We start from the raw sequence: 17,832 nt of genomic DNA on the forward strand, positions 1-17,832 counted from the left end.
TGGTTGGAGGTAGTCGCATTTCCTCCTTGTTCCGGATTGGTCGTGGGCATGTGGTCATTGGTTCATGTGCGCTCTTGGGAAAGGGCTGTTGAGAAACAGCGGTTTGGAACAGTCAGAACTACAAGGCACAGGATCGATGTCAGTGGTGGACTGGGTCCACGTTGTGTTTCCTCTGGACGTCGAAGAGTACCACTGCATGCCATTTTGTGCATTTCCTGTGTGGTGGTTTGGAGGCAACGAGCGACCGGCAAGCCTTACCAGCCATTTGGAGAAGCCAGGCTGATACTTTCGTTTTCCCCTTGTTTGTATACGAGTCTGAATGGAGATGTCTCAATTAGGAATTTTAGTTTTACCTCACCTTTCATTGTTATTTGCATTTATTTTCATTAAATAATTATTTGTTGAGTTTGCCTTTTCTTGTCCTGCTTCGTCTTTGTGTCTGTGGGTTCGGATTAACCCCTGCGTGTGTTCCGATTAGATAAGGCCTCGAACCTTCCCGCTCACGCGAAAAGACAATACCACCAAGTTGGGTATACGCCTCGGAGTAAATCTCGTTTTGGTCATTCGTCCTCTTGGGGTCTTAACCCTGGGGGCACGACCATATTTATTTTATGTCCACAGGGTATTTAAATTATTCATTTCGTACCTGTACAGTATTTAAATATAAATTATAATGCTGAACCTGGTATTTCAAATACTAATTGCAGTGCCTTCAGAAAGTATTCACACCCCATGACTTTTTCACATTTTGTTTTGTTACAGCCTGAATTTAAAATGGTTAAAGTGAGATTTTTTGGCACTGATCTACACATAAGACCCCATGATCTCAAAGTGGATTTCTTTTTAGAAATCTTTACAAAACATCTAAAACAAGAAGGAGCAATCAGAGATTGCAAACCCTCACCAGGATGTATTTTCAGTGGTTTTTAAGGCTTTTGTGTTAAAACAAATATGGCGGCCGAACCAGGTGACCAATGACGTTATCATTTTTTTTTTCTCTACCAGGTTATGCCGACATGGCGCTCAAGAAATTTCATCTTCATAGGATGAAGTTTTGTACTTGTCAAATTACGACGTCATAATGGAGGCACTTATGACATCATCATGAACATATTTTATTCCCCATGGAGAGTTCTTTACAATGAGCCATGTCTCAATTTTTTGTATTCAGCGCTTTCGGAGATAGAGGTGCAAAGTTTTTTGGCTTTTTCCAAGATGGCGGCTGAACCACGTGACTGATGACGTCATCGTTATTATTATTTTTTCTCCACCAGTTTGCCGACATTGTGCTCAAGAAATTTCATCTTGATAGGATGAAGTTTTGTACTTGTCGAATTATGACGTCATAATGGAAGCACCTATGACATCATTAAGAGTTAATTCCCCATGGAGAGTTCTTTACAATGAGCCATGTCTCAATTTTTTTATATTCAGCGCTTTTGGAGATAGAGACGCAAAGTTTTTCGATTTTTCCAAGATGGCGGCCGAACCACGTGACCTATGACGTCATAATTATCATAATAAGGCCTCGAACTCTACAGGTGGAGTTGCACCTATGGTGAAAATTTCCTGTCAATCGGACCAACGGTTGCAGAGAAAATCATATTTATTCTGTGCAGACAAACGGACTCAAATGCAATACCCTCTCCTCAGGCGAGGGTAATGAAATACAGAAAAATATCAAGTCTTTCCACAGATTCTCAATGGGATTCAAGTCTGGGCTTTGGCTGGGCCACTTAAGGTCTTTCATGTTCATGTTCTGAAACCATTGCGGTGTTGCTTTGGCTGTAAGCTTGGGGTCATTGTCCTGTTGGACCATAAATGTGCACCACAGTCGAAGGTCTTTTGCACTCTGAAGGAGATTCTCCTCAATGAGTTGCCTGTATTTGGCTCCATTCATTGTTCACTCTATTCTTACAAGTCTCCCAGTCCCTGCCACTGAAAAGCATCACCATAACATGATTCTGCCACCACCATGCTTCATAGTAGGGATGGTGTTAGATGTGTGATGAACTGTGCTTGGTTTCTGCCAGATGTAGCGCTTTGCATTCACTCCAAAGAGTTCAACAATTTTGTCTCATCAGACCACAAAATATTTTGCCTCGTGCTTTGTTTTTCACGTGCCTTTTTGCAAACCTTTTGCAGTTCCATTGACTTCATGGTCGAGTTTCTACTCTGACATGCACTGTGAACTGTGGTACCTTTTATAAAAAGGTGTGTTTCTTTCTAAATCTTGTTCAATCAATTGAGTTGCCCACAGATGGACTCCAATGAAGTTGTTGAGACATCACAAGGATGATCAAAGGAAATTGGATGCACGTGGGTTCAATTTGGAGTGTTGTAACAAAGGGGTTTAACACTTATTAACTTAAGACATTTTAGTTTTTAATTTTTAATTAATTTGTAAAAATGTCTAAATGTCTATCATTTCCCCACTCACTCTCCTCTCAAACCTCACTCCTCTCCCTTCTCACTCCTCTCCACCCCCGCGCTCCACCCCCGCTCTCTCTCTCTCTCCTCCCTCCCTCTCTCCTTATCTGCCTCTCCCACCTCTCCCCCACCTCACCCTCACAGCACAGATTTAGGAACTTTGATGTAATAGTGATTTTCTTTTGATGTCAGGAGATATGAGTTTTGATGTGAAAGAGAGATTTGGGAGTTTTGATATAAAATAGAGATTTAGTTCTAATGTAAAAGAGAGAAAGAGAAAGAGAGAAAGAGTGAAATTAGATAAAGAGAAAGAGAAAGAGAGAGAGAGAGAGATAGAGAGAGAGAGAGAGAGAGACAGAGACAGAGACACTGAGACTGACTTTGAGAGACTTTGACTTTTGTGTCCTTTTATTATAAAAGTATAAAACCCTTTCACAAAGTAGTTGTAGACAAAGCAACCAGTTTAAAGAAACATTTGCACAAGGATCATAAATACACCAAAAAGGAGCAAAGGATATTTTACAAACCAAAGGTGAAAAAAAAAACACAAACAAAAACAAACAATTTTAAAGGAAATGCTCATGCGAGAGCTATGAATACATCAAAAAGCAAAATTAAGCGTTTCGTTCCTCACAGAACAAATAACATTTTTAACACACCATCTATCATAAAATTCTTGTACTTTTCCGTACTTGCTGCAATACAGGTACTCCAGCTGTATCCGAGAAATAATCAGGACTTTCAAGGTCAACAAAATATTACAAAAAGAAAATTCACCACCTTCCACCTTCTTTTTCCTTGTTTTGTAAATTGCCATTTTTCCTTCAGCAACCAAAAAGTTCGCTAAAGCAGTTTCAGACTTATGTACAGCAGAAATAGGATAACCACAAATAAATTCAACAGAAGAAAAAGAAAGCCCCATTTTCGAAATATTGGCATGCAAAAACTTAAACAAAGGAACAAGTCTTCTGCACCCAACATATGCATGATAAAGCATTTCACGACTTTCACAAAAGGGGCACACTTCAGAAATGTCATTTGAAAATTTGTGCAACAAAATGTTATGAGGAAGAATCCAATGCGCAAGCCTCCATTGCAGGTCGCCCGTACGCTTGGAGATTGGGGGTGCATATAGACTGTGCCACACAGGAGTAATAGGTGAAGGAGTTGACAGGTGCTCTTTCCACTAAACTCCAAAAGGGCCTTTTACAAAACCGGCAAAAAATAAAACGCACACAACATTCATGTAACGCCCCTTTCTCAATGGAGTTAAGGGGTACAAATTTGCCATTAAAAATCAAAAGCAAAACAGGGAAAGCATGTTGGTCAAGCAAACCCGCAGACTCAAACAGGCTCCTGAACTCTACTCCAAGATTATTTGCTGCTCTTGAGATAGCAAAAAAAATCTGGCCAATAATCCGAATGGACCTGAAACCAGAGCTGGCAGAAATTTCGTGAGCAGACTTCCATCTTTCTCTTTGAAAGTCCAACAAATTATGGACAGAGAGAAGATCTGACCCCACAAAGTACTGGACAAAAGTCCTGGAAGAAGGAATGGCTGAAAAAAGGTGGTTGTAGAAGATTGGTTCGTTGAGGAACGTCGAGGTGGTAATGGAACCGGTCTCAAGACGCAACGACAAGGCTTGCCAGGCGTTGATGACACTCTGCATGTACAGCGGAAGTGATGAGAGATCGATCTTCGGGAGATCAAGCAAAAACAGTTCGCGACCATATCCCAGCCGACCTGCTTGTTTTAGCAAACACAAGGTTAAACTGTCCCAATGCATGGGGCTGTAAAGAAACTTCTTCACAAAAAGAAGGCGGAAAGTCATGAGCCTGCTGTTGACATCAACGAGCCCTTGACCCCCTTCATTACGTGGAAGGCTGAGCATGCCTGGTCGGAGCCAATGTTTACCACCCCAGAAAAAAATCAATTAAATGTTTCTGGATGGTTTTGATGAGCCATTTTGGTGGCTGTAAGACCATAAACCTGTGCCACAGGGTAGAAGTGACCAAGTTATTGATCACCAATGCTCTTCCATGGTAGGATAGGTTGCAAAGAAGCCCATTCCATTTTTGTAGCTTGGAATGCACTTTCTCAATTAATCCATCCCAGTTTTTTTGAATGCATCGGGAATCACCGAGGTGCACGCCCAAATGGTAAACACCATCATTCTTCCAGGACAAATTTCCTGGCAGTGGCGGGAAAGAAAAACCTGAGGGTAGTCCAAAGAAGGCGGCACAACTCTTTGACCAGTTCACCTTGGCTGAACAAGCAAGACTAAAATTATTGAGAGCTCTGATTAACTCGGATACATCGTCTTGAGACTGTATTGCAGTGCAGATGTCGTCTGCATTTGCTACAACTTTTATAGGGGGAGCATTAGGGGAAACGGAGAAACCCAAAAATTTCTCACGAAACCGAACAAAAGAGGCTCAATGGCAAGAATATAAAGGAGACCAGACAAGATACATCCCTGCCTTAAACCCCTCGAAACAGAAAAAGGAGAAATCAGTTCATTATTAACTTTCACCAAACTATAAATATTATGATATAATAACTGGATGCATGATATAAAGGTGGGACCAAAACCAAAACCCTTCAGAACAGCAAATAAATATTTGTGATCTACACTATCAAAAGCGTGTTCTTGGTCTATAAAGACGAGGCCTGTGCTCTTGCGTAGGTAATCACACACGTCAGAAATGTCAGGAACAGCACCAAGATTGTCATATATCGATCGTCCAGGCACGCAACAAGTTTGATCGGGGAGGACAAGCGAGTGGACGACGGATTTTAAGCATGAGGCAAGGACTTTGGAGAATATTTTGTAGTCGGTGCACAGTAGGGAGACTGGACGCCAATTCCGAAGTAGCTGTGTGTCCGCTTTCTTTGGTAGCAAGGACACAACTGCTCGTTTGCAACTTAGGGGAAGCTCCCCAACTTGTAAACGTTCTTGGAGCACTTCCAAAAGCTCAGTTCCAATAATGTCCCAAAAAGCTTCATACAATTCATGAGGAATGCCATCCAGTCCAGGAGATTTACCAGTTGGTACACCGAAAAGCACGCACCTCAATTCCCCCAGGGTAATAGTGCTCTCCAGCTAGACTTGCTGCAATTCACACAAGTTGGGCAATGGTTCAACAAAGGTATGTGCAACATCTAAATCAACTTCTTTAGCACACAAAAGAGAGGAAAAATAATCACTTACTAACCTTCTGATAGTTTTAGGTTCACTTACAATCCCACCATCTGGTGATTGCAATGATAGCATTTGCTGTTGTGCTTTATTCTTATTCTCCAAGGAGAAGAAATACTTAGAAGGAGAGGCAAGAAGTTTTAAGTTTTTCATTCTTAGCCGAACTAAAGCCCCTTGTGCCCGTTCTTTAACAAGGCGATGAAGCAGCTCCTTCTTGCTTACAACATCTTTGTATTCTTTTGTGTTGCTACTCAACTTGGTAGGATTTGCTTGCAGTTCTAGAATCTCTTTTTCAAGTTTAGAAATCATAAAAAAATTATCCCTCGAGTGATAGAGATTATATTGTTTACAAAAAATTTTGATATGGGTTTTTGCAATATCCCACCATTGCCTCCTGCTCTGGAAAGTGTTTTTCCTAGCATGGAGAGACTCCCAAAAATCTCTGAACGCATTACAAAAATGCGGTTCTTCTAGCAGTTCCACATTGAGGGCCCAATAGGCACTCACTCGTACGAGGGGCGGAGGGAAAAATCAATTTTAGAGATACCAAATTATGATCCGAAAAACCAGAGGGAAAAATCGCCGTTGACAAAATCAAATTCCGAAACCCATTATTGATATAAAATGTATCTAACCAAGCAAAGGACACTCTGTTATTAGAGGCTTGGCACCCTGAAAATTGCTTAACCCCAGGGTGCTGCAATCTCCACCCATCAACCAGGTGGTATTTTACTAGTAGAGCCGCCAAATGTTTTGCACTCTCAGGGTGAGGTTCTATACCATTACGGTCCAAAGATGGCTCTAAGGTACAATTGAAATCACCAGCTAGGCAGACAAGACCACCAAAATCAATTTGGGCTAAACAATTATCAAGAAGGGAAAAATATTATTTTCTTTGAGAAGGATCACTTGGGACATAGGCATTCAACAATGTGATCTTATGGCCTCCATAAGAAAAAACAAGTACAAAAAGTTTTAATTAAAACAAAAGCCGCGTCGATGTTACACAATGCCTAGATGCAGCTGTGCCTATAACGTCGATGTTATAGACACAGGACATTCCTATTGATTCGATTACTTGATGTTATTTTTGTGCAAAGTGAAAATATATCTCGGCAATTTCCCGTGTGTGGCGACGAATTTTTAATATATCTCGGCATTTTCCCGTCTGTTATTTCAGGCGGTGTATGACTGACCATGCCGCGATTTAAAAAATATATATCTCGGCAATTTCCCGTGTGTGGCGACACGTGAACGAAGCTATGCTCCTCTCTCCACATTATTGTGACGACGTATAAATTAAATATTTCATCGTGACGATTGTCATCAAATGGACGAATTTTTAATATATCTCGGCATTTTCCCGTCTGTTATTTCGGGCGGTGTATGACTGACCATGCCGCGATTTAAAAAAAAAAAAAAAAAAATCTCAATGGACTTGAAGTTACAGGCCTTTGAGAATTCATTTCGTTCTATAAAGGGCAACTTTCATCGGATTTTCTTCACGTTTTTTTTCAACCAAGTCTAAAACTATGTTAGCGACTGTGAAAAATGAAATGATATATCGAATTTGATTTGAAATAAAACTGTGTGAGAGAGGAAGACAACACGGGCCTACAAAACAGGCCTCAAAGCTATGCGAGTTAATAAAATGGTGGATATTTGTTTATATGAAGCCTCTCCCACAATGGGTGGAGCTATGGTTCCCAGAATGGGTGGAGCTTTGAGGTTTTGTCTTCTCTGCAAGAACAAGAAGAAGAACAAGAAGAAGAACAACAGCAGAGGGCACTCTATGACCAGCGTCTTGTGACGCGGCTAACAACAAAGGCCAAATGACCTCGCCTGACTTCATGAAATGCTATTTTGCCGGATGAGATTCCTGATCTAAACCAGAAAGCGACTCCAGCTCTAGGACAATCAAATGAACTGAAAAACCAAGAACCTCTTATTGTATTCTGCCATTCGGCTGAACAGGTATCCCCACAACGTACATCTTGCAGAAAGGCGATGTCTACATGCCTTTGCTCCAATAATACCTGTAAATGTGTCTTCCGTAAAGGGGCATGGCCCCCATTTATGTTTATACTCGCAATAGATAAAACCATAACGAGTTTTAAGACTTTATCAAGTGGCAGATCGTCGAAGTTCTTTCCTTGCTACGGAAACAAATTTTTTCAGTCTGTACACCTGAGACTCATTAGCACCATAGGCTGTCGGATTGCTTATGATGCGAGATGCAGTGACTTGGAATTTGTCCAATTGTGGAAAAAATTCAACAAGTTTTATCTTTTTCCGAAAAGTATTATGAAGAAATTTAATTACTTCAGTAGGAGAGGGGGCATTCTAAGTCCTCGCAGTCCTAAGAATCCCCAGCTGCACCCCCTATCTCATTAGGATCCAAACTCAAACATGTGTCATCCGAATTGCACGACTCCTGCTCAATAACGCGGTATTTTACCTGTACTGGTGCAGCGGACACTGGCATTGGCTTAACAAAAATCAATTCGTCAGGTAACGGATCATTCTCTGCAACCTTGGTTACCTCTTCAGAGGTTTCTGGTATACCAGGTACACCTATTGTTTGACTGTCATGCCTAAGCTCATCATTTACAGATGTACAGTCTGCAGAAGGTTTACCTCCACTTGGAGCATCACCTGACGAGACGTGTTGCTGCTCCATAGCCTCCTCCTCACCAGGAGGAGGAGGACAGGACTCAGCACCGAGGAGGTTCGGACTACCCTCATTCCTGTTGAGTGAGACCCTCTTCACAGCGACTGCTTCAGCGTATGAAACAGGTTCGACTGTACTTGAACCTTGGTGCCTTCGTTTTCCTTGTGTAACAACACAAAAGTCGCTCGTATCCTCTGTTTGATTTTCAGCAGTTTCACCTGGCTCTGCAGGAGCCTCGTTACCTGGTACAGGTTCACTTTCCTTTTCAGACTCCCCCTTTGGCTGTTCGGACACGCTACTGGGACATTCGTTTTTAACATGTCCGTGCTGACCACATTTAAAACATACCAAGGTCTGTGATGTAGCAAACACCCGGTATGTATAGTCATCGTGTTTAATTTTCAACATCACCTCCAAATTGCGAATTCCCGGCTTTAAAATAATAAATAATTGACGCCGGTAGGACAGAACATGTTTTACCTGCTGATACTTGAATCAAACAGGAATGAAAGTTATTTTCGACACGACGTTACCATACTGCTCCAAAGCAGTCTTAATCTGCTCGTGTCGAATGAAGGGCAGAATATTGGATACGATTACTTTCACCAAAGGTGCATCCAACGGTGAAACAAACACAAAGATATCCGGCTCGACAGTCAAACCGGTCTCGACGAGCTGCGTCACCATTTCCTCTTTCAAGACGAAGATGACGACGCACTGATTCATCCTCAATGCAGCAATTACATTGTGCATACCGATACATTTACGGACACACAAAACGATCTGCTCCACCGTCACTTCAGAAGGTGATGTGCACGACAAACCATTTTTCCGACTCAACTTTTCCAAGCCAGAAAAATCCTCGATGTTCGCCATGGCCACGGGCGTGGGGAAACACTCGATACCTTGAAGCAAACAAGCAACGTGGGATCGAGTGCGCTCTCTCACTCTCAAACTCGCAAGAAATAAAATGTGTAGATTAAAGAGAGTAAAGAACAGAGCGGGAGAAAGGGAGGAAGGGCAGCACTACCACACGACGTGCACCACGAGAAACGCCGCGCAGCAACGTTCTGTGATTACACATGTGCGGCAGCACCTGAGAGAGAGAGAAAGAGAGAGAGATAGAGAGATAGAGAGATAGAGAGATAGAGAGAGAGAGAGAGAGAGAGAGAGAGAGAGAGAGAGAGGGAGGGACTTTTGACTTTTGAAGTCCTTTTATTATCAAAACAATACAAAAAAATATATATGTATTTATATCTTTACACCAACCATAAATACATGAAAAAGCAATGAAACGAAAAGGTTCCAGAAGTATCACGGCACACAATTTGCCAAAATAAACCATTAACTTTATACAACCTACAAAAAAAACTACAAAAATATTACCAGTTGGTTCTCACGAACCTCACACAACCCTTCATGACACCAAGTATTGGTGAATTCATCAAGATTGTTTGCATCCTTATAGAAACAAAACTCTAGTTTAAGTCTTGCTGACACGAGGGCATTGAAAAACAACATAACATTGCATTCCCCGGCAGGTTTACCGTTCAATTTCTCCCTTCTTGAGAGATATATTGCCAGCTTGGCTGTTGCGACAAGAAACCTCATTAACATAATATTTTCCTTGCTTGACTTGGCATTAAAACCGAAAATAAAAGAACGCAACGAGAAAACAACATTCATTCTGTGCGCCACAAGATTAAACCACCGAAACAAAGGAACCAATCTCACACAATTAATGAAGGCGTGGAACACGTCCTCCGTACATATGCAGAATGGGCAACATGTGGATGTAGGAGAGAAATGGTTGATTAACTTATTGGAGGGGACTATCCAGTGGATCAGTCTCCATTGGAGATCACCAGATCTTTTACTTACGAGCTTGCTATACATGGAGTTCCATACAGGTTCAGAGGGGGGTCCCACAGGCAATAGTCTCTTCCACCGGATTACTCCATTTAGCGGCGTATCCCCCAGCAGTAACTTGACACATGACTTGTATAGCTCTTTACTGCTAGTCTCTTGAAAGGGGCTTATCCCCATGCTAACCAGGGGTAAGTCTTCCAACTTGAAGTGCACCAGTAACCCAGGAAAAACCCACTCATCGTGCAATGGTTTGAGCTTGTGGGACCAGCATACTCTCAGCCGTAACCCTATTCGTATCACCTCTCTGAACACTTTTGCAGTCACTCTTTCGGACCGAATTCCTGCTAGCTCGGCTACTCCTCGAGCTGATTTCCACCCGCAACCTGAAACTTGCCGGAGGTGCCATACTTTTGTGATGCCGGCAATTATGAAATGCTGGCAGAGGTCCCTACTTTTGGGTATGTTTGGGAAAAGCCGATTGCAGAACAAAGGCTCTTGTGCAAACATATGGATGTCGTAGTTGTCTTCTTGACGGCACACTGTGAGGTTCTGCCAAGCATTCAACACACTCTGATAAAAAATAGGAAGAGGAGATGTGTCCACTTGTTGAAGCAGGACCAAGAAACATTCGCGGCCATATCCCAGCCCGCCAGCTTGCCGCAAAATGTGGGTGGCCAAAACATGGTTTGGTAATTGCTCTTTCACCAAAAGTTTTTGCACAGAGCATAGCCGAAAGGCCATTATATGGCTCCTGATGTCGACCATACTCTGGCCACCCTCGGCCAATGGACGGCATACAACGTTTGGCCGTAACCAGTGATGCCCTCCCCAAGAGAACTCCAACAGTTGCCTTTGCACTTCCTTCACCAAGCCTTCTGGTGGTTGCAGGCAGATGAATCTGTGCCACAAGAAGGAGGCGACGAGGTTCTTGACTACCAAAACTCGGCCTTTATACGAAAGGTGAGGCAGGGCTCTCCTCCATCTACTCGATCTCTTTTTTACGCGTTCAGCAACGCCTTCCCAGTTTTTCTGGCCGTACTGTGGGGATCCAAGGAACACTCCAAGATAGCGAACACCTTCATCCACCCACTTTAAACTTGCAGGAAGGTGTATTGGCGGGTCTTGCGCCATTCTAGATGCACTGTCCCTGACAGAGGGAACCCATAGCGCTTTGCTCTTTTCCCAGTTGCACTTCAATGAGGAAGCTAAACCAAACAAATGTAGGCACTTAGCCAGAGCTGCAATGTCGTTATTGTTTTTAACAATGACTGCAACATCATCAGCATACGCCGATACGACAACTGGAGGATGATCAGGAGATATACTCATTCCAGAAACGTTATTCCTTAGTAACACGAGATAGTGTAGCAGCATAGCAAACCTGTTGTGCATTTTGTGATACAAGCACCAAATTTGGCACAAATGTACATTAATATGTTGCGAACATTTTCAGATATTGGGCCACTTGAAATTCCGTAATTTTTTTTTTCAATTTTTTTCAAATTTCGTAATTTCAAATTTTTCGGGTGACACCGTCACAATTTCGGTCTTCGAGGCCGGCCGATATAGTGGGGCGGCTTAGCCCAAATATTCAAAAGAATTGTGCATTTTGTGATACAAGCACCAAATTTGGCACAAATGTACATTAATATGTTGCGAACATTGTGTGGTCAGCAATGAAGACGAGAGTCTGAATTACATGTACGCAAAAGACCTTGTGAACCAGTGAAGCAAATACACGGGTAAGCATGAATTAAATCTAGGGCATGATATAATTTCCATGATGTTTACCTCTACACTCAATGGTGGAAGGAGGTAATGTTTTGATCCCAGCTTGTCTGTATGTCTGTTTGTCTGTTAGTCCACAAAATTCCAGACAAAGCTTGTAGTAGTGGTAGTTGTAGTGGTAGTGGTGATAACAGAAATTGTTATATAGAACTGAACTTATATTATTATTATATGCAGAAAATAACTTCATTTCTATATGCCCTGCAGTGGACAGGTTAATTGGTTTATGCACTGAAGGGGTCACCCTGGTGTGCACTGCTGTGTTCTGCCTCACTGAGTTGTTCAGGTATGATGTACTCAGCACAAGCTTCCGGTCGGCCCGGAGGTGGGGGTGCGGGGCCTGTCACGGAACGTCAAAACAAACGGCCTGCCGGGGCCGCCCAAAAGTCGGGCGTGAGGGGCGCGTCCACTAATGGAACGCCTCTCGCTTCCCAGATCGAGGGCCACGTGGTCAGGAGAACCTCGTCCCTTCCGGTCACACTTTGCCTATCGGCCGGCCTCGAAGACCGAAATTGTGACGGTGTCACCCGAAAAATTTGAAATTACGAAATTTGAAAAAATTTGAAAAAAAAAATTACGGAATTTCAAGTGGCCCAATATCTGAAAATGTTCGCAACATATTAATGTACATTTGTGCCAAATTTGGTGCTTGTATCACAAAATGCACAATTCTTTTGAATATTTGGGCTAAGCCGCCCCACTAAAAAGTGATTCCATTACAAGGGTGAACAGTAAGCCGGAGACAGGGCAACCTTGCCTTACCCCCCTTTGAACCTGTATGGGAGAACAAAGCTCATTGTTCACCTTAACTAAGCTGAATATATTGTTGTACAATAAAGCAATATAAGTTCTGAAATTATCTTCAAATCCACAGGCTTCAAGCACATGATTCAAAAAGACATGATCGATGCTATCAAAAGCCTTTTCTAAATCAAGAAAAATTATACCAAAGTCATTCTGCACACAGTTGCCATCTATCAGATCTCTAATGAAAAATATGTTATCATACATAGATCTACCTGGGATACAATAACTCTGATCAGGTTGAACCAAATCGCAAATTACCCTTTTAACTCGATTCGCCAGAACTTTTGAAAGGATTTTATAATCAGTGCATAGTAGAGAGACAGGTCTCCAATTCTTCATGTGTCGCAAATCACCAGCCTTTGGAAGAAGGGACATCACCACTCTTCTCAAACTTAAAGGCAATTCTCCATGAGTCAGTGATGATTCAAGAACATGCATCAGTTCTGGACCTAATAGTTCCCAAAATTCCACATAAAATTCAGCCGGCAGTCCATCGATTCCAGGGACTTTTCCCCGAGTCCATTCCAGCCAGGGCTTGCGTTAACTCCTCGAGCGTAATTGGCGAGTCCATATCCAGCCACTGGGACTCGGTTAACGAGGATAGGTGAGAGGTTAAAAGTCTCATTGTTTCATCACAAACAACCTGTTTTGAAAACAGTTTGGAAAGGAAGTCTTGAACACATAACCGTCTGTCTCTGGGATAAACAACAACAGCTCCGCCAGGATTAATTACAGAAAAAATGTTCTTGGGTGCTTTACTGACAGAGTCCAGACGAAAAAAAGCTTTGCTAGGGGTATCTAAAACCTTTAAGTTCTTAACCCTTAGTCTGAGCAACAACCCTGCTGCTTTCTCCTGGATTAACTCTCTCAGCTGAGTCTTCTTTTCTAGTAATAACTGGAAGTTTCTTGCATTATTATTTTTAGCAAGTTTACCTTCGAGCTGTACAATGTCAGCTTCCAAACAAGTCATTGTTATATTCTTAACATTTGTAATGTTTGCTCTAAACTGTTGACAAAACACCCAAATCTGGGCTTTCGTATTGTCCCACCAAAGATTAACTGAAGAAAAAGAGGCCTTTCTTTGGATTTGATTAGCCCAGAAAACTTGGAAGGCTTCTTTAAATAGACCATCTTCTAGAAGACTGGTATTAAATTTCCAGTATGCACTTTTATTTATTGACTGAGGAAAAAGAAACCCCATGGTTACTAAATGATGGTCTGAGAATATTGACGGGAAATAATCCGGAGAGACGATAGCGTTTCTAAAAGGTGAGTTTATATACCATCGGTCGAGTCTCGCAAAGGACACTCTTCCTCTGGTGATGCGGCTCCAGGTAAACTGAGGTTCATTGGGGAAAAGTACCCTCCATACATCTAGCAAACCAACCCGAGAAAGGAAAAGGGATAAATCAGTACATGATTCGGGATGAGGTTCTGCCGAGTTCCATTACAGGTTCAAAGGTACAGTTGAAATCGCCCCCGATACACACACATTGGTTTAGATCAACTGTCTGCAGGTGATTAATCACGGACGCAAAGAAAGCTTTCCGTTCTGTACTCTCACTAGGTGCGTACACATTGAATAATGTGAAATGGAAATTGTTAACCACCAGTTCAAGAGAGCTGAATCGGCCTTTAATGATCTCCTGGAAGAGGATTGACTCAGGTACTAGCCCTGGTCGAAGTACGAAAGCAACACCTGCCGAAAGGGAAGACAGGTTGCTAAAAAAGCACTGTCCCCCAAAAACGCGACACCAATCATATTCTACGTTTTGGGTGATGTGCGTTTCCTGCAGTAAAAGTACATCGACATTTTTGCGCCGAAACAAACTTTGCACTTGAGCTTGGCGGTTTGGGTTTGCACCTCCACCGTTAATGTTCAAGGTGCCAAAGGTAATTTGCTTCATTCCTTATCAAAAGGCTTGATTGGGTGTTGCGAAATCTCAAGACCGGCTTTTGTAATAATTTTCCTGAGTCGGTGAAATTGTGACCTTGTTCGTGGAAATTCTTTGCCCTTTCTTGTTATTTCCTTTGCTGATTGAATAAATGAACCTAAATCAGGAAATGTATCCCTGATAACTACATTTCGCTGTCTGTAGGTTTCATTCAGAAAGGAGAGTACAAGTTGAGGAGATATCATTGGCTGACTCAACTGAGACTGAGACAACTCGGGCACCTCGTCATCCTCATCAGATTCCGACAAGTCTGACAAGGTCCCTCCAGGATCGAGGATGTCGGCCTCCGTGGAAACAATGGGAATTGTCAGTATCTCTGGGGATTCGCTGGAGAGCTCCACTGTGCGATCCACGATGCCATGGTGATATTTGTGCTCGTCAGAAGTTGAAGCCTCGGTTTCATCCTCTTGTGGAGCACAATCTACCGAATCGATGAGCGACTCGGTAACACAGTTTTGAATCTGCATCGGTAGAGCAGCACTGTGGAGGGATGAGTCAGTCACTGTCTGCTCGTTCACAGTGACTGATGTCAATGATCGTAACGGTTCGTTCGAGGGTTTATCAACGTATTCAGCGTTGCAACTTATTTCACCCATATAGCAATTTGCGTCCACAGAGTTGGTACACAAACTTTCAGACATATTATCCTCAATTGCAGCACCCGATTCACTATCCTTTTTTCCAAACCAGATGGAAGCATGAGGAACACATTGAGGTGTGTGTTCAGCTACACTGGCCTTCTCCAATACCACCTTTTTTGGATTACTGGTAGAAAAATTATCAACCGACGCCCTTCGTTTTTTCGAACCAATAATAGGATCCTCCTCCATTCCTTCACTACATTAGGGAATCGCAGCAAAGGTTGTGCGAGTTGGGGTCGCTTCGGTTCGGTTTCTGTAACAGGAAGTGAAGTGCGATCGTTTTCAATTTCAAGACTAGGGATATGCGCAATGCGCATCGATGTCGATGCTGCTATTGTTCGTCTCACTGCAGGAGGGAACAGCAGGAACCGGTAAACTCACAGGATTAACTCCAGTCGGTTGAATAGGAACACGAGTATTATCCTTTTTACAATCGGTGTCTACGTGACCATTTTCCCGACACTTTGAACACGAAACCTTGGGACAGAAACGTTTAACGTGACCAAAGGCTCCACAGTGAAAGCACGTTAGTGAGGCTGACGAGGCGTACATTTGATACTCCTGATCGTCGGATTTTACTTTAAATGAAATATTTAACCCTGTATCATCACCACGATCGGGAAGTACCATGTAAACTTGGCGACGGAAACTCATAACGTGTTTTATCCTCTCGTCTCGGCTCTTCAGAGGGATCATGGACATTCTCGACACAGCTGTTCCATAACGAGAAAGGACTGACATTAGTTTGTCGTTTGATATAAATGGTGGTACGTTTGATACAACGATTTTCATCGCTGGAGTATCCATGGGGGACGCTAACATAAAAACACCACCTTCTGTGACTGTGGTTAAACCTGCACTCACGACGTCGTGAACAAAGTTTTCTTCGGACAAAAAAATAACTTTTTGATTCATTCGTGAGGCAGCTCGGACATGCTCGCACCCGATTATTTTCCCCACTGCGAGTACCACATCCTCAGTGAGGACTCCTTCTGGTGGAACACACACAAATGCATGCTTCCTCGTTAGGCTATCGAACGCCTCTAACCGAGAGCGTGCATTCGCCATACCAGCGAATTTAACACCCCCCACTTGTCCGAACCGGACAAGAAGGTATCAAACCTAAATAATCGAACTAAAGTAAGTAATAAACATGAATTATAAGCACAAAAATGGCTTTCAAAGCCAGTAGGCCACACCCAAAATGGGCCCGCTCTCAATCCTCTCTCTCTCTCTCGAAGACAAAGGTGTAGAACGGATGAAAACAAAATGCCAAAGTACACAGGATGGAAAGGAGAGGGAGGGGGAGGGGCATGGGAGGGCAGGAGAGGAGGAAATCTCACAACGGACTCACTACAACACAGAGCAGTTGCTCACAGCCGCCATGACGCCACGCCCAACACGAACGGCCCACAGGGGGCAAGAGAGAGAAAAAGAGAAAGAGATATATAGGAGTGTTGATGTAAAAGAGAAATGTTTGGGAGTTTTGATGTAAAATAGAGATCTTGTTTTGATGTGAAAAAGAGAGATTTAGGAGTGTTGATGTAAAAGAGAAATGTTTGGGAGTTTTGCTGTAAAATAGAGATCTTGTTTTGATGTGAAAAAGAGAGATTTAGGAGTGTTGATGTAAAAGAGAAATGTTTGGGAGTTTTGATGTAAAATAGAGATCTTGTTTTGATGTGAAAGAGAGAGATTTATGAGTTTTGGTATAAAATAGAGATTTAGTTTTTATGTAAAAGAGAGAGATTTGGGAATTCTGATGAAAAAGAGAGATTTATGAGTTTTGATATAAAATAGAGATTTCGTTTTGAAGTGAAAGAGAGAGCTTCAGGAATTTTGATGGGAAAGAGATTTCGTTTTGATGCCTTGTGTTAGAATACACAGAGATGGGATTTTGATTGTTATCTAAAGCAAATGAAAGTGTATGTTCTGCACCTGTAAGAGAGGGCTGCACGATGCCTCGAGGATACAAAGAGAAAATCCAATTAGGCAGTCGATCCGTCACTCGTGCAATTAATCTGTCCGTCAGTGTCTTTACGAACTTATCTGCGTGTCTATCGGGCCAAGGAAGAGGGGAAAGGGGAAAGCGAATATGGACGAAAGTGGAACGTGGAGGAGGGAGTTCCACGTTCGTTGTACTCCCACTGTGGCCACATACAGTGCAAGGATCAAACATTTTTGGTGTTTACATTCCCATCGCCTCTTCAATGCAGTTCACCTGTGCAACAGGAACGCGGGTTCATAACTGGTAAGTTAGGTGGGGGCGGGAGTGGGATATGGAGGAAGAGCAGGTGCTTCGATGCTTGTACTCTGCTCGAAACATGGCACAAAGCTGTGAGCTGTACGTGGAGGGGTGATTGCAATAAGTGATGTCATGATGATAATCATAGTGATCAGATGAGTTGGGTGATTGCAATGAGAACGTGATTATAAACAGAAATTTTGGAGCGGGGGTGGGGGGGGGGGGGAGT

The 17,832-nt window shown here is 42.6% G+C and overlaps 1 protein-coding gene across 1 annotated transcript in view; it reads left to right on the forward strand.

Annotated features, from left to right (window-relative positions):
• The window catches only part of LOC137425294 (T-box transcription factor TBX1-B-like), a 143,405-nt gene that overhangs the window by 28,878 nt on the left and 96,695 nt on the right, over positions 1 to 17,832 (forward strand). The window lies entirely within an intron of this gene.

The sequence above is a fragment of the Myxine glutinosa genome, chromosome 4 (assembly GCF_964187855.1).
Source record: "Myxine glutinosa chromosome 4, kmMyxGlut1.1, whole genome shotgun sequence".
Lineage (NCBI taxonomy): Eukaryota > Metazoa > Chordata > Myxini > Myxiniformes > Myxinidae > Myxine > Myxine glutinosa.